This window comes from Numida meleagris, chromosome 5 (genome assembly GCF_002078875.1).
Source record: "Numida meleagris isolate 19003 breed g44 Domestic line chromosome 5, NumMel1.0, whole genome shotgun sequence".
NCBI lineage: Eukaryota > Metazoa > Chordata > Aves > Galliformes > Numididae > Numida > Numida meleagris.
In genome coordinates this window covers 50130125-50144021 of record NC_034413.1, presented here as the reverse complement: position 1 = coordinate 50144021, position 13897 = coordinate 50130125, and the positions used below count along the sequence as shown (strand labels likewise).

The 13897-nt window shown below is 40.7% G+C and overlaps 1 long non-coding RNA gene across 11 annotated transcripts in view; it reads right to left on the bottom strand.

Moving 5' to 3' along the window:
* The window catches only part of LOC110399345, a 125612-nt gene that overhangs the window by 66487 nt on the left and 45228 nt on the right, over positions 1-13897 (bottom strand). For 6 of the 11 annotated variants that reach the window (XR_002439121.1, XR_002439126.1, XR_002439130.1 and 3 more), the window contains 3 exons: positions 3799-9742; positions 3135-3274; positions 693-810 (listed from right to left, as the gene is read on the bottom strand). This is a non-coding gene — a long non-coding RNA (uncharacterized LOC110399345). The remainder of the gene's footprint in view (positions 1-692; positions 811-3134; positions 3275-3798; positions 9743-13897) is intronic. The other 5 variants (XR_002439125.1, XR_002439128.1, XR_002439131.1 and 2 more) reach the window with 5 other exon arrangements.

Sequence of the window (13897 nt, the reverse complement as noted above, 5' to 3'; positions counted from 1 at the left end):
TTCCTTTCATTAACAAAGAGACCATGCTACATTTTATATGAATCGATAATGACTAATGGAATCATACTTTACACACTTGAAATCAGAACTAAGTCAAAAATGAATATGGAACTTAGTACAATGTATTTAGAAATTTACCATTACCACACTAAAAAATTACAGCAATATAATAAAAAAGGAACATAATGACTGCAGATCCATTTCACGGACTCATAGTTTCCCTTTTTATCATAGAATATATGAATATAACTTTAAAAATGTGCTTGAAAAGTTTAATTTCTAACATTTATTTACTGAACTCCTGGAAAATGCATCTACTGTATAATTAGATTTAATTACAAGAGCATTTGGCATGTATGAGAGATGGACATCAACGTTTTTACCTCGTTCTCATGATCACTGCCTGTTCAATAGGTGTAAATTGCTATATTTTTTCTTTGAATTTTGTCACACCTCAAGTTCAGAATGGTGGGAATTTTTTAAATTGTTCTTGATACATCTCATTTTTTTTGTAGTGGATGTTATCGGAACATATTTCATTCCACAACATTCACGGTAAGGACTTTCCTTCATCTGCACATGCCATCTACAGTGATGATGCTCCTTTCCAGGCTGGGAATAGCTAGTACAAGCAACAAGACAAGTGGCTCTGTGTGATGTAGCTGTCTAGAGAAGTCTCTTGTTGCACATACCTCAGAGCAGTTTCATACCAGCCTGACTTCGATGGAGTTCCATATACTACAGGAAGATTTTGCCACACAGTAGATTCCCAGATTCCATCTCCAGCGGTCTCAAAATAAAAGCATTGTGCTAGAAATGCAAATATTTAAGTTATTTTCATGTCAGTGCTGTATATTGTCATTTTGTCTATTTTTGACTATGGTATTTTTTTTCCTTTTCCCTGCATCACCCCAATGCGAATGAAACTCATTATTTCCAAGTGTTTAGTGTCCCCAGAATACAACCAGAATATGTGAGCCACAAATGAGGTTTTCTTCATGTAGACACGGATTTGTTTCTGTGAGTTGCCTTGGTACTCACTGTTAACTGAATGACCTGCTTTAAGAAGGACTTCATACATAGGATGAAAACCTGAACCAATATCCTGAAATATGTCTTTAAGGACCACCTAGTGGACAAACTTTATACAGCAGTTTTATGTAATACTACCTCTGCACTACACACTCCTGTCTTCCGGAAAAAAAAATAAAACAAACAAACCCATGCTGTATCTGTGTGGGAATGCAAAGGAGAGGTGAAGAAATGCACTCAGATCCTTGTTATAAACTGTTAGACAATGTTCACTTTCTCCTGACAAATGTCAGTGTAGAAATAAAATTTATTAGCCCACATGGATACATTAAAAAATATAGTATGCTGATTTTGTTGCTTTTGTTTTACATGGAGAAAGACTGGAACAGATGGATGTTTAAATAAAAATGTCAAAAACTGCTTCTACCAGATAGATGTAAAAATTAGTGAAATATCTGCTTAGTGCTAGCAGAACCACATTCTATGCAACCAAGTGCTGTATCTTCAGTCTCCCAACCACAGTGAAGTGTAAAACAGAAGCATGCAGCATCTATATTAAAAACTAATGATGTAAAAAATATCTTCAGTAATAATAATCTAAAATGCTAGTAACCTCAGACATGCTGCCTTCCTCCATTATGGAAATTTAAAAACGTACTTTCTCAATTCAGCAGTATCCACACAGTTAGCAATACATATTCACCCCATTACATAAAGCATAGCTGGCCATGTGAAATGTGAAGCTATTGCCTATGTTATAAAGAATAAAGATGTATTTGTTTGTCTTTATAGAAAGATTTCCTCAATTTATCTTCATTCAGATTTGTTAAATATTCATGTATTCATTGCAGAATCTTGCATTTTTCCTTATTCTGCACTCAGACAAAGTGTTAATAAAGGACCTTAACTACATTCTGCATTTTTCTGCCATTTGCTTGTTTCTAAATATATCAGGAAGTGCTTGCATGCAGCCTGATGGAAGTATTTTTTCCTCTTGTCCTTTCCTCCACTGGCACAAAGCAGCATATTTTGTAAAATGGTAAAGAAGAATTTGATGCTTTGTGCCACTTATTCTGCTGTCTTGCAGACACTAGAAATAAGGGCATTACTGTGGGGCAGGAATGCAAATGATTTTTTACACAGCATTCCCTATGACACTTGAAAGGTTACATTTCATAGAATCATAGAATCATAGAATGGCCTGGGTTGAAAAGGACCATAATGATCATCGAGTTTCAACACCCTGCTGTGTGCAGGGCTGCCAACCACTAGACCAGGCTGCCCAGAGCCACATCCAGCCTGGCCTTGAACGCCTCCAGGGATGGGGCATCCACAACCTCCCTGGGCAACCTGTTCCAGTGCATCACCACCCTCTGCGTGAAAAACTTTCTCATAATATCTAACCTAAACCTCCCCTGTCTCAGTTTAAAACCATTCCCCCTTGTCCTATCGCTATCCTCCCATGTAAACAGTCATACCCACTCCTGTTTATATGCTCATTTCTCATTGTTCCTTTTTAAAGGATCCCTTCCTATGACCAAGACTGCCTCTATACCACTTATATGGACCAGGGCCGACCAATTCAGGAAAGACGTTTGTGCTCAGAAGTAATATGCTTTAATGGCAATTCACACACATCAAGTTGTTTCCATGGAATATTCAAGTGCTGAAGAAGCAGATGACAAAAAAGCATCACGACATCTGAAGCTGGAGCCTTGCGTAAGTGGAAAATACATGCTTCAGCAGCTACCTCTTTCTAGAAGCTGAACTGGGCTAGTTCAGTCTGATAGACAATTTAGAATTTGAACAGGTTTGCTAATGAAAGCAAAAGCTTTCAAAAAACTAATATGAATGAACAGGGTCAGAACTCCACTGTCACAGATACAGCCACAGTCCCCTAAGTCTCCCGTGGCCTGAAAATTGTTTTCACATTAGGGTTATGCCACATAACCAGGATACTGCTGTACTTCTACAGAGATACTGATTAACTTGAACCCTGAGAAATGGGAGGCAGGGAGTGAGGAACCTAACCCCTCACTCCAGCATTTCTGGGTTATCTGAGGATTCAGCTTCCAACCTGGTCCAGCCCAGTTGAATCCTACCTTGCAGCAGACTGGTGGGATGTCACATGCCACTTGTGAACCTCTGCAAAGTTCATAGCCCCTTTACCCTCTAAGGTGGCTCAGAGGGTAACGGAAGTTGGCCAGTTGCATTCCAACAGAAATGAAAGGCTGGATTTTACCTGTGGTATTAAGAAAAGATATGCACATTCTAAATTCTGGGAAAAAAAATCTCCAAAACAACACACAAACAACGCTCAGTTTACTTGAAACACGGAGCTAGCAGTTAAGAACAGAATAAAAATGATTATAAAAAGCCCAGAATAGTTGCACTGAATACAAACCAAATAAAATGGAAAAACAAGCTTGTTTGAAGTCTACTTGATCCTGAGAGGGTTTCTGCATGAATGAACTGCAGTTGCTTCAGGGACACGAGTGCTGTTGAGATCTTTGCTATCTTTAAATAATATATATGAAATTACTGGGAGGGCATTAAAAAATTAAGTGTAAGGTGGCTTAACAAAATTCCCTTTTGTACACAGTCTGTTATTTTGAAGCCTCTAGTAAGTCTGCTATGTCACCTTACTCATGCAGAGGCTAAACTAAATTGCACACGCCTCCCCACAGTCCTTCCTCTGAGGGGTCATGAAGCTGCCTGGACTCCACAGCACCTCCATCTAGAACACATGCTCCTCAGCACACATACCTTGTACTGGAGTTTAGAAGATATCTGCAAAGCTTAATCCACATTCTCTTCATCAAAGGAATCCTTTTACTGCAAAAGTGAGACTTTTATGACTCCTTTCTGCTACATTAAAGGGCCTGAATTGAGGATCTTTACCATTTGTGTGAAAGACTTCCTTCTCTGCTTACTTTGGGTTAAACAAACAACTTATTTTTATATGGCCCTCAAAATCAGCTTGAAAGCACCAGAAACTCAGCTGCCACAAGCTATGTTCTGCAACTAGGAGCAAAGGAGAGGAAGACTTCGACATCTGTGATTTTATTTAAAACAACTGTGCCCAGGACAATGACTACAACTGCTGGCTGACAGGCAAAGGAATGTCACTTGCCTGTTCAAATTCAGTTCAGCAGCCTGAATGTGTTATCATCTGATGGTCACCCATATAAAACAGACAGATATTATCTTGCATAAAGATTTCTGTCACCTGTACCATCGTACTGGCTGGGTTAGCAGAAGTACAGAATAGCCCTCCTACCTGTCACAGTTTGCTTTTATTCAGGATGGGCAGATCTTGGGTGAACAGTTACACTGCTGCTGTTCATGTTTTATTTATTCTATGGATAAATTCACAAACAAAGAATAGAATTAACACTCCAAACAAGTACAGCTCTCTGTTGAACTCATATCTAACCTGCCAACTAGAGAAACGGATACAGATTCTTCAAGGGGGGACTGGCTTCAGTATGTCTCATCTTGTAGCAGTTGCAAGATACTCCTTTGCTCCTTTTATGTCTTTATTGGCATTGGGCCATGACAAAAAACGCACACAGCAACTTTTGGGACTCCCAACACTTTTTCTGTAGCAGGATTTAGAATAACTATAAAACATTGCTCATGCTTAAAACACAGAAATCAGTAAAGCTGTTACATGTGGTAGATTAGCCAAAACATAAAGGAAAAATTTTGTATTCATGAATTCCTTCTAGTACACATTTGATGTTTCTCCATGGCCTGTTATACCTATCTGCCAACACAGAAAGTTAGCAGGCTAGTGACTACCAACTCCAGCTCAACATGTTGGTTTGCTTGTTTTTAAAGATATTTTCAACTAGTGGGTATTCTAGCTAAATTCTATCAAACTGATACTTGTACTGACCATAAGAAGTACACAGATATAACCATCAGGGATGATTTAAGCCTGTCTAGACAGGCTTGTCATTGCACACTTGTCAGCGATTTGTTGCCTGAACAGCTCACTACTGAGGGTGCGTGCCTGTGTATGAGGAGGACAAAACAAACAGAACACAACTGGCTCACAATCTGTCTCTGCTGCTATTGTTAGATGTCTTCTCAAAGATTGCCAATGCTTCTTGTATCAGCACTGCTGATATTGATGTCTGTAGATTTGTCACTTGAACTGCAAAATTTTAAAGCCGAATTTAAACAGCAGTTTGCTGTGATGAGTTTCCTTCGATCCCAGGAGGATTCCCAGCTCTCTTTAGATGTCTCATTTTATTAAGGAGATATAAGACTTCTCTCTCTGTAAGCTCTGATGAAGGGCTGTAGTCAGCTATTTTGGAAAGTTCACGGACTGAGTAGGCAAGGAAACAGGCAGAAAAGGAAAGCATCATATTTCATATTATCACACCGCCACTTGGCAGGTGACAGCTGTGGCTGGGCAAAGACCTACCAGGGCACAAACCAGGGCTGCACTCTGTCCCCCTCCTCCTCAGTTTGTGGAAGGCAGGGTATAAATGCAAGGAGAGCTCCCATTCCTGCTGTCTAAGGGTAGCAGCATCCTAAGGGAAAATCCCACGCAGGAAAGGTGACAGCCTGCCTCCAAAATGCTGCTTGAGCTAAACTAGAGGTTTTTACTGAACAGTGATCAACCAAGATGATACTGCATTCTCTGGAACATAGAATGAATACAGAATTATGTCATGCCAAAACTGATCAGTTTTATTAAGGCATTTTCAAAGCTGATCATTTCTAAAAACATACTTCACTTGAAAAATGTTCCAGAATATGATAAATTCCTGAAGTATTCATTTTTTATCAGTTCTGTCATTTTGAACGTTTCAGAGACAATGATGGGGCCTCATAGAGGTTTAGCAGTTTTCCTGTTAAAAACACTTGATTCTGTATTGACTTGATACGGAGTCTACTTTTAAACATCAAAATATCCACATCAAAGTTTATGTCAAGCAGACTGGAGCTCTTTGCTTGGCTAAAGTGTTGAGTATCTTTCACCCTTGCATGTGGTTGTCATGCTGAGTCACTTCTACAAACTTCTCATCTGCTAATTTCCACTTTCATTTTTCTTATTCTTTTGTAAAGCGTTTACAGTACTCCTACATGTGAGCGGTTGCAAACAGCAGTGTCACAAGAACGTATCTAGCTGTGATGTGTTGCTAATCAACAGCCCCAGCCAACACTGTGCCTCTCCCAACAACTTTTGACATTTTCACAAAGAGAGAATGCCAAACATGAAACGCGGCACTGTAATGAACCTGAACCTGCTGTGCCTTGCCTCGTGGTCCATGGCTGCTTGCTCACAGGGCTGCCCTGGGGATGGGGCACCTGGCAACGCCATCCATGTGTTCACCAAAGGCACTTTCCACATCCAGCTCTGGGGGCCAGCTTTCGGGATAACGAACAGGAAGGTTTGAGCTATGTGAAAGGACCAGCAAGGTGTGCTGATTTTCCCAGCTTTGATTTCTGGTTTCCAGGATATAAACCAAGAACAACCGCTGCATATTTGTGCCTCCCAGTACCTCCAATGTCCTTGTTTCGTTTCCAGGCAGCTGGGAGCGCTCTGCCATTTCTACAGCAGCAAAATCAGTCTTCATCTATGATTTCTAGGACAAGCCCTTGCTCAGCATTCTTATCACTTTTCTGTCCCTGATTTGATTTTCTCTGTGCCCTCAAATTCAATTTTCCAGCAAATTATATCAGTTGCTCGCAAAGCCTAAAGCACACACTGTATGCTGCATTCCTTTGTGGTATCAACTGCTCTTCAAAACCCGCGCAGCCCCGCTCGCCACTGTCGCTGCATGCTCCCTCCTCGCACGCAAAGCCGTGAGCAATGCTTTTTGTCAGCCGCCCACCCCGCCCGTGAAGGCGTTGCTACGCCGTTAACAGACAAGATGCGTCCCAACCCATGGCAGCGACGGCGGACTCCAGAGGGTTAAACCTCGCCTTCGGGCGAGCAGCCGTCCCCGCCTCCCCCCGCCCCATGCCAACAGAGGCGATGAGCCAAGATGGCGACGGCCACCACAACGGCGCTGCTCCTTTTGTGCAGCGCCACGCGTCCCGCCTCCACGCCGCGGCCCCACCGTGGGCGACACCCAGCGGCGGCGCGGCGCAACGGCCGCCTGGCTGCGGGCATGGCGGGCGGCGCTGCGGCTGAGACGTTTTGGTTTTTAGTGACAGCAAAACCTCCCTTCGGGCCGGCCCTGCCTCTGTCCGATCCGCCTTCTCCTGAGCTGGCTACCGGGGCTGCCGTGGCGTGAATTTCGGTACTCTGTGGCAGCGGCTATGAAGGCCGACTGCTGTTGGTATTTAGGGTATTTTCCTGTATCTGCTTAGATTTTGTATATTTTGTTTGTCGACAATGTGTTTGCAGCTGTTTTTTCCATAAAATAAAGATACTTATCATCTAGACAACATCACACTATTTTCTTCATCTTCCAATGAACTGTTTATAACGTGTAAAAGTCACTCTGAAATAACGCTTCAGAAATAACATGACCTGCTGCATTTAAAGAAGCATTCTGAATACAGGACTGCATAAATGCAATACCTGAAAGAGCCCTGAGGCGGTGTACGCCACAAATTTGCGTTACGGATGTGACTGACCCTATTTCCATAACATAAAACAAAATCCTTGTGTCTTTCACACATGCCAAAGAGTGATGCTGTGATACGAGTCAAAAGAGCGGAGCGGGACAGGGATTACAATCAGTATATGCTGATGGTCTGCAGTGGGTATGGAGTGCATGTTGCAGAAAAAAAAAATGCAGCAATTACTCTTAAAATCACACATCTGTAACTGCCAGGAGGCTCAAAATCCCCCATGAAGTTGGTATCAGCTCTGACCCTTATTCTGGGAGGAGATGGATTTGAGAACACTGAGTTCAACTGAAGAGTTTAACTTGCTGTCTCACCCTCCATTTCTACAAGTCTCTGGTGTCTAATAATGCAGCTAGTCTGAATTTCAGTTTTCCATAGGAAAAAATGTCCTCAGGTGATAGCCCCATGCATCACTGATGCTGCCCTGGAACTCAAGTTGTTCTAAATGTGGATCAGGCTCTGGCTCTGGTTTCTTTTCAATAAACTCTTTATTAATCTGGCACCATTTCCCACTCAAGTATTAGGGTGGGAACTGTTCCATTGGCAGGATTATGTCTAAGTCTATACTTAACTGCAAACTACTTAAACTAAATAACGTCGCTGTCACTTACAGTTATGTCAGCTGCATCCCAACTAATCCAATGCTTTTGACACATACACTCATCTGTAATATCTTCTATTTGGGCTAGCTCAGCAAAGAAAGAAAAGCAGCATCGGGTACGCAGCTTTGTTTTTCCAGCCTATGTAAAGCGAAGTCTGCTTTGCTTTTGAGGAACCTTTGTCTCCTGAGGTTTTGCTTGATTTAGTTTCATTTTGGCATCTGTGATGAGTCTTGGATTTTCCCGTGTCACTTTTCATTTTCAGGCAATGTGGGCTATCTTCATGCCTTCTCAAGGGTTTATCCATGCCTAGCTAACCACCTCATGATCTTCTCAGTATTTTTATTCAACACAAGGTAAATCACCCTTCCATTCCCTTTAAACAGAATACCATACAAATGTCACCTCTATACTGGCAACAGATGCAGGGAATATACAGCAGCAGCCACCTTGCTGAAGGTGGATAAAAAGTACACATACTTTTCTACAGACTTTCATCCTAGGGTAAATGGTGAAAGATGAATATGTACCACTGATTCTTTCCCTTCTGGAGACATATATAATAGCTAACAAACTGGAAAAGGTGCAGTTTGTCACTATGCTATGGAAAATGTCCTGAGATTTTTCTTAAGCTGTTTTTCTCCTTTGCTTCCCCAGTGAAGACATTCTCCTGAGGAAGCTGTGGAACGGACATACTTTTACCCACGAATGGACTTCCGTCTTCTTCCTTTGGCTTTTCTGTCACTGTGAATAACTGAGATTGTCGTATTGCATTGGTTTAGGCATCACTGTCCAACTTGAAGTAGCACATACTGCTTTTCTGTCAGGTTAACACTCCTCTTGCCATTGGCTGCAATACTGTCTACCATTTGGCTGAAAAGTTCATCTGAATGTTTTGCTTTTTGGTGCATGCCCTGCTGATAGCTGTGTGCACATTTCCCGTAGGCTGTGCCTGCTATAATACGCACAGCTCCACATGCTGCTTCTGTCAGAGTGATCACTCCTGTAAAATTGCTTTTGATCTCAGTGGTATTTTTTTTTCCATGACAAATTATTATGATTCAAAATGATTAATTCTTGTACTGTGTCTGTGAGATTTTTTGTTCCCATTCACAGCCTCTAAGTCTTATCAATAGCCTGCTCCAAGTGACTCTGCAGCAATTCTTCACAAACTTTTGCAACAAATGTTTTGTCATTCTGCTCACAGGGATATGGAGTCCAGAGGGAGCAGGTTTGCCCTCTCAGTCTGGGCTAGGAAACACTCAGCTGCCTCCAACCAGCACCCTGAGTTGAGGCACCAAAGAGAACCCATGACATTGCACTAACAAATGAGCTTCCAGAGGTGCAGGATGAGGATGTAAGGTGGCGGTTAATGGGAGGAGGTGGTAGAGGTCCTTAATACACAGGGTGAATTCATCACTGTTTCTTCTTTCTTCTTATGATGCCTGTCTGAAGAACTGAAGTCCATATCATGGTCATTCTGCAGGGTGTGTGTGCTTCATGGCTGTCTTCACCTAGAACATAAAGAATACAAAAATCTTCAGAGCCATACATAAAAACAGCTTGTCTTCTTTTTCTTTCCAGATTGAAGAGAAGGAACTCCACTCTATTCCACTGAATTTTAATTCTGATGTCTACATTAATAGTTAATGTCTAGTGGTGCCTACTTCATAAACCAGATGACTGGCATTAGCTTTTTAAAAACTATTTAAATACGATGGGATTTGAGTGTCTAGATGCTACTGTAACTTGATAATAGTAGAGAACAATGATACATGTAAATGTTTGAATTATAGAAATTATTTCAGAACAGTAGGGCAGAAATGGTCATCTTCTCGGCCCTGCCAGTTTATTGAAATTGGTCATCTTTTCTTGCTTTTCTTGTTACACAATAAATGCTATTTACGTCTAATTTATTATAAGCACATGTAGAGTAATAGACCATAAAGCTTTTGGAGATTCTATTTTCAGTTACATTGTACTGCTGCTGAATAAGAAATGTGATTGCTGAAATTTGTTTTCAATGGTATGTTGATTAAAAGCTGCTTGAGTTTAAAATTCCAACCATCTAAAATGAAAACCCTTCACATGCTTCATATCCCCGGCCAGCCAGAGTTTATTTTCCTACAGTGTATAAATAATGGATTTTGCTGTTTATACGAATCCATCATCAAACTAGGTTGAATTCTCAATTGGCAGTGTGAATTGTCTTGCAGTGAAGCTAACTAGCTGGAACTAATTTTGAAATGGGTATAGTGCATAATTATGGTAACCTAGTGTACAGACTGATTCAGGTGAATCAGTCATATCTGATATATAACAATATGTACGAAAACAATACTGAAAAACATAGCTGCCTAGTTGTAAGCTAAATCCATTTTTGTTTAGTGATTTAAATCCCCTTGGCAGAAAGCAAGTGTCAAAAATGAATGTATTTCACACTACCTTTTGCCATGAAGATTTTAAGCATAACCATTGCCAACAACTTACAGATAATCTTGCCTCCAGAGAGGTGGGGAAGGTGTCCACAGAAAAAGCAAAAGCATTCAAATGAATTTTGTATTTTTAAAACTTACTCTCTTAGGTTTTTAGTGCCAGGGTGGCTCAGGAACCATCTGGTTAAATCATTTACAGTCAGCCCGGTGACAGCTGGGGTTTCAAGAAGTTAAATGCATTCTGAGCTGAGCAGCTCACAGGTAGGTGACCAGCAGGATGAAGCAGGGAAAATGAAAGCAGCAGTGTTGGCACCCATGATGGGAATGTTTGTGGTAGCAGGGAAGTTTCCAGCAGAAGGGTTCGGCAAAGATGTGCTGAGCAGGTGCAGTGCTGTAAGGAAACTGGTGAAAATCATGGAAGGAAGTACAAAGAGGGGAGATAATTTAAGGGTATTAAATACAAAGAGACTTGACTGTCGTGCTGGAGTCTGAGGATGTCTGGACTAGAAAGGGGCTGGGGGAAGGGATGGAGCCTTTGAACGCAAAGAAATTTATGGACCTCTGAAAGCAGAGATAAAGATAAGGCCTTTCAGAGATGCCTGAAGATGAAAGACTCACAATTAATCTAACTTTGGGAGATAGATCTAGCTAAGGGAGATCCAAGATTTAAACTTTTGTTGCTGCTGCATGACACGTGCCATGGTGTTATGTCTCCCCAGATAATGCTCTGTAGCAGACTGCACACCTTGCCATGCTTATATCAGTTCTCTTGTGTTGTTAGCCAACCATGAGCTTTCTGACATAACCAGAGTAGTCAGGCTTTTTTCACCTTAAAAAGAAGAAAGTTGCACTGGCATCTAATATTTATCTTGAATATATCTCATCAAGAAAGCCAACTGAGCCACTGAAAGCACTCTGTGGATATCAGGGGCTGATTTGTTATCTGCACACAGTAGTAAGACAGGTGCTGAGAATTTCACCGCAGCCATCAAGTAATAAAAGTACTTCTGTAACAGCAGCTATTGTTTATTTCAGTTTGATGAATGCCAACATAGCAAACAGCACAGAGAGAAACACAAATAAGAATGTAGCATGTTTACAAATACAGTCATTTCTCCTATGCCAAATTCATCTCTGTGGAGAAAGCGGAGATGCAGAATGCATCCTGCTCAGCTAAGCTGGGACAGATTAGAGAGGTCACTGGGTCCACACCTTTCCAATTGTGGATAGTCAAACTGTAGCACGTATGTTTCCTGAGGGATTCTTCAATTCTGCATTTAAAAGCCACAAGTAAAAGCTCCTTGTTGCTCCACTGGGGAAATTATTCCACAGATTATCATAATTCATGTTCAGGAAGCATTTCTTGATACTTGGTGCATGTTTTAGCTTTTCAGTCACATATCCTGACTCTTAGCTGTTCCCTGTGAATCCCACTGAAAAAAGCCTTTCCTTCACTGGTGGTCTTCTTCAAATATTTGTAGACTGTTATCATGTCCTCCATTAATCATTTCTTAGCTGAGCAATTTATATATTTAACTCTTCTAATCTCTCCTCATAAATCAATCCTTCTAGTCTTTGGATCATGTTTGGTGCTCTTCTCTGAACTCTCTAATTTGTCAATATCCAGAAATGTGTATAATATTCCAGATGGAGCTGTACTAGTGCCCATACAGAAAGTGGTTATTTCTTCCTTTCTCAGTGATTTGATACTGTTTTCTCTCCCCAATATTGTACTGGCCTTTTCACACCATATCATGTTTCCAATTCATGTCATTTAGCATGTGCTATCTCACTTAGATCTCTTTCATCATTATTGCATCCCAGATTTCTCCTTCCTGTTATTCCCTCTCAGATGCCCTCCTAGCCTGCACTTTTTCAAAGCCAATTTTCATTTAGTTATTTTCTTTCCATGGTTCTATCTGCTCTAGGAAATTCTCTGTTATTTTCTTTGTACACTGATCTTTTGTTCTTTCATACTCGTATTTGTGAGTTTCATCAAAGTGCTGTGCACTCCCTTTTCCAGGTCATTAATAAAGAAGTCAGGCACAGACCGTTCCTAGCAGTCATCCACATGGTAGCCAGGAGACACTTCCCACCACCTTACTACATTGCAGCTTATTTCCTGTAATTTCATTACAATTTCACTGAAAGCCATATGGAAATGGCCAAGCCAATGTGAATTACTTAGTCAGCTAAGATCCTGTCAGATACACCATTGTACCTTTATGAAGGCTGATATACAACGTGTTTGCTGTATCCCCCTGTTCTTGCTACAGGCTCTACAGCCAAAGCACGCTGAAGTCAACAGTGACTGTTAGGAACAGAAATTGCATTTGCAAGAGAGTGTCTGGGTGCAGCACCTTTGCTGTTGTAAAAGTCTGTTATATTAATCTTTCCCTCTGCTCTATCTTTTTTTCAGTTCTTTGGCTTTTGCATGGTGAACATAAACGAGTTTAACTAGCTCTCCTAAGTCCTAACAGATGCAGGTTCTCCAGGTATTTTTTGTGTTTGTTCACATTTTCCTAATGTGTTCTCATCTGTCCTTTCTCAGTTGTTGCAGTTTTTTTTTTTTTTAAAGGATTCTCATCCCATCTTCCCTCAGTGCTCCAAGCATTTCTTCTTTGTTTTTCCCACTGAGGAAATATCTGAAAAGGAACTTGATGTCAGAGCCGTTTCATTTATTCCTTTCGTGTGTGAAAGGATCTGTTCTCACTAGCATTTCTTTTCTTCAAAGAATACTTATGAAAGCCCTTAAAAGAGTCAAGGTCAATCTCCTTGAACTCTTTGGCTAACAAAGTTTTGCAGTATGTTTTTTTTTTCAGTTGGTTTGGGGGGGTTTGGAGCTTTTGGGAAAAGATGTCTTTTGTTTTGGGAATTGTTTATATCTATGCTTACAATTCACTTGCAACTTTTGATTGGCCAAGGGGTCAGAAAATAATTTCTTTTAAATGTAGTTACAGTATGCGTATGGAAAATGAAATATTTGTAAACAAACTTTTTCACCATGACTGGATGCAAGCCCTATTATTCTGAAACGCTGGTGAAATTACATTGTTTGAAATAAGCATATCTGACCTGGATTTCTTACGGTAGACCTTGAAAGTGGATGAGAGTATATCTAGTTATCCTTCATTTCATCATTTCCATGTATAATTACAGTTAGTGATCTCCAGAATAAGATGAAATTGAGTGATTTTACATTCCAAATTACACAACTAAAGAAATCATTAGAAA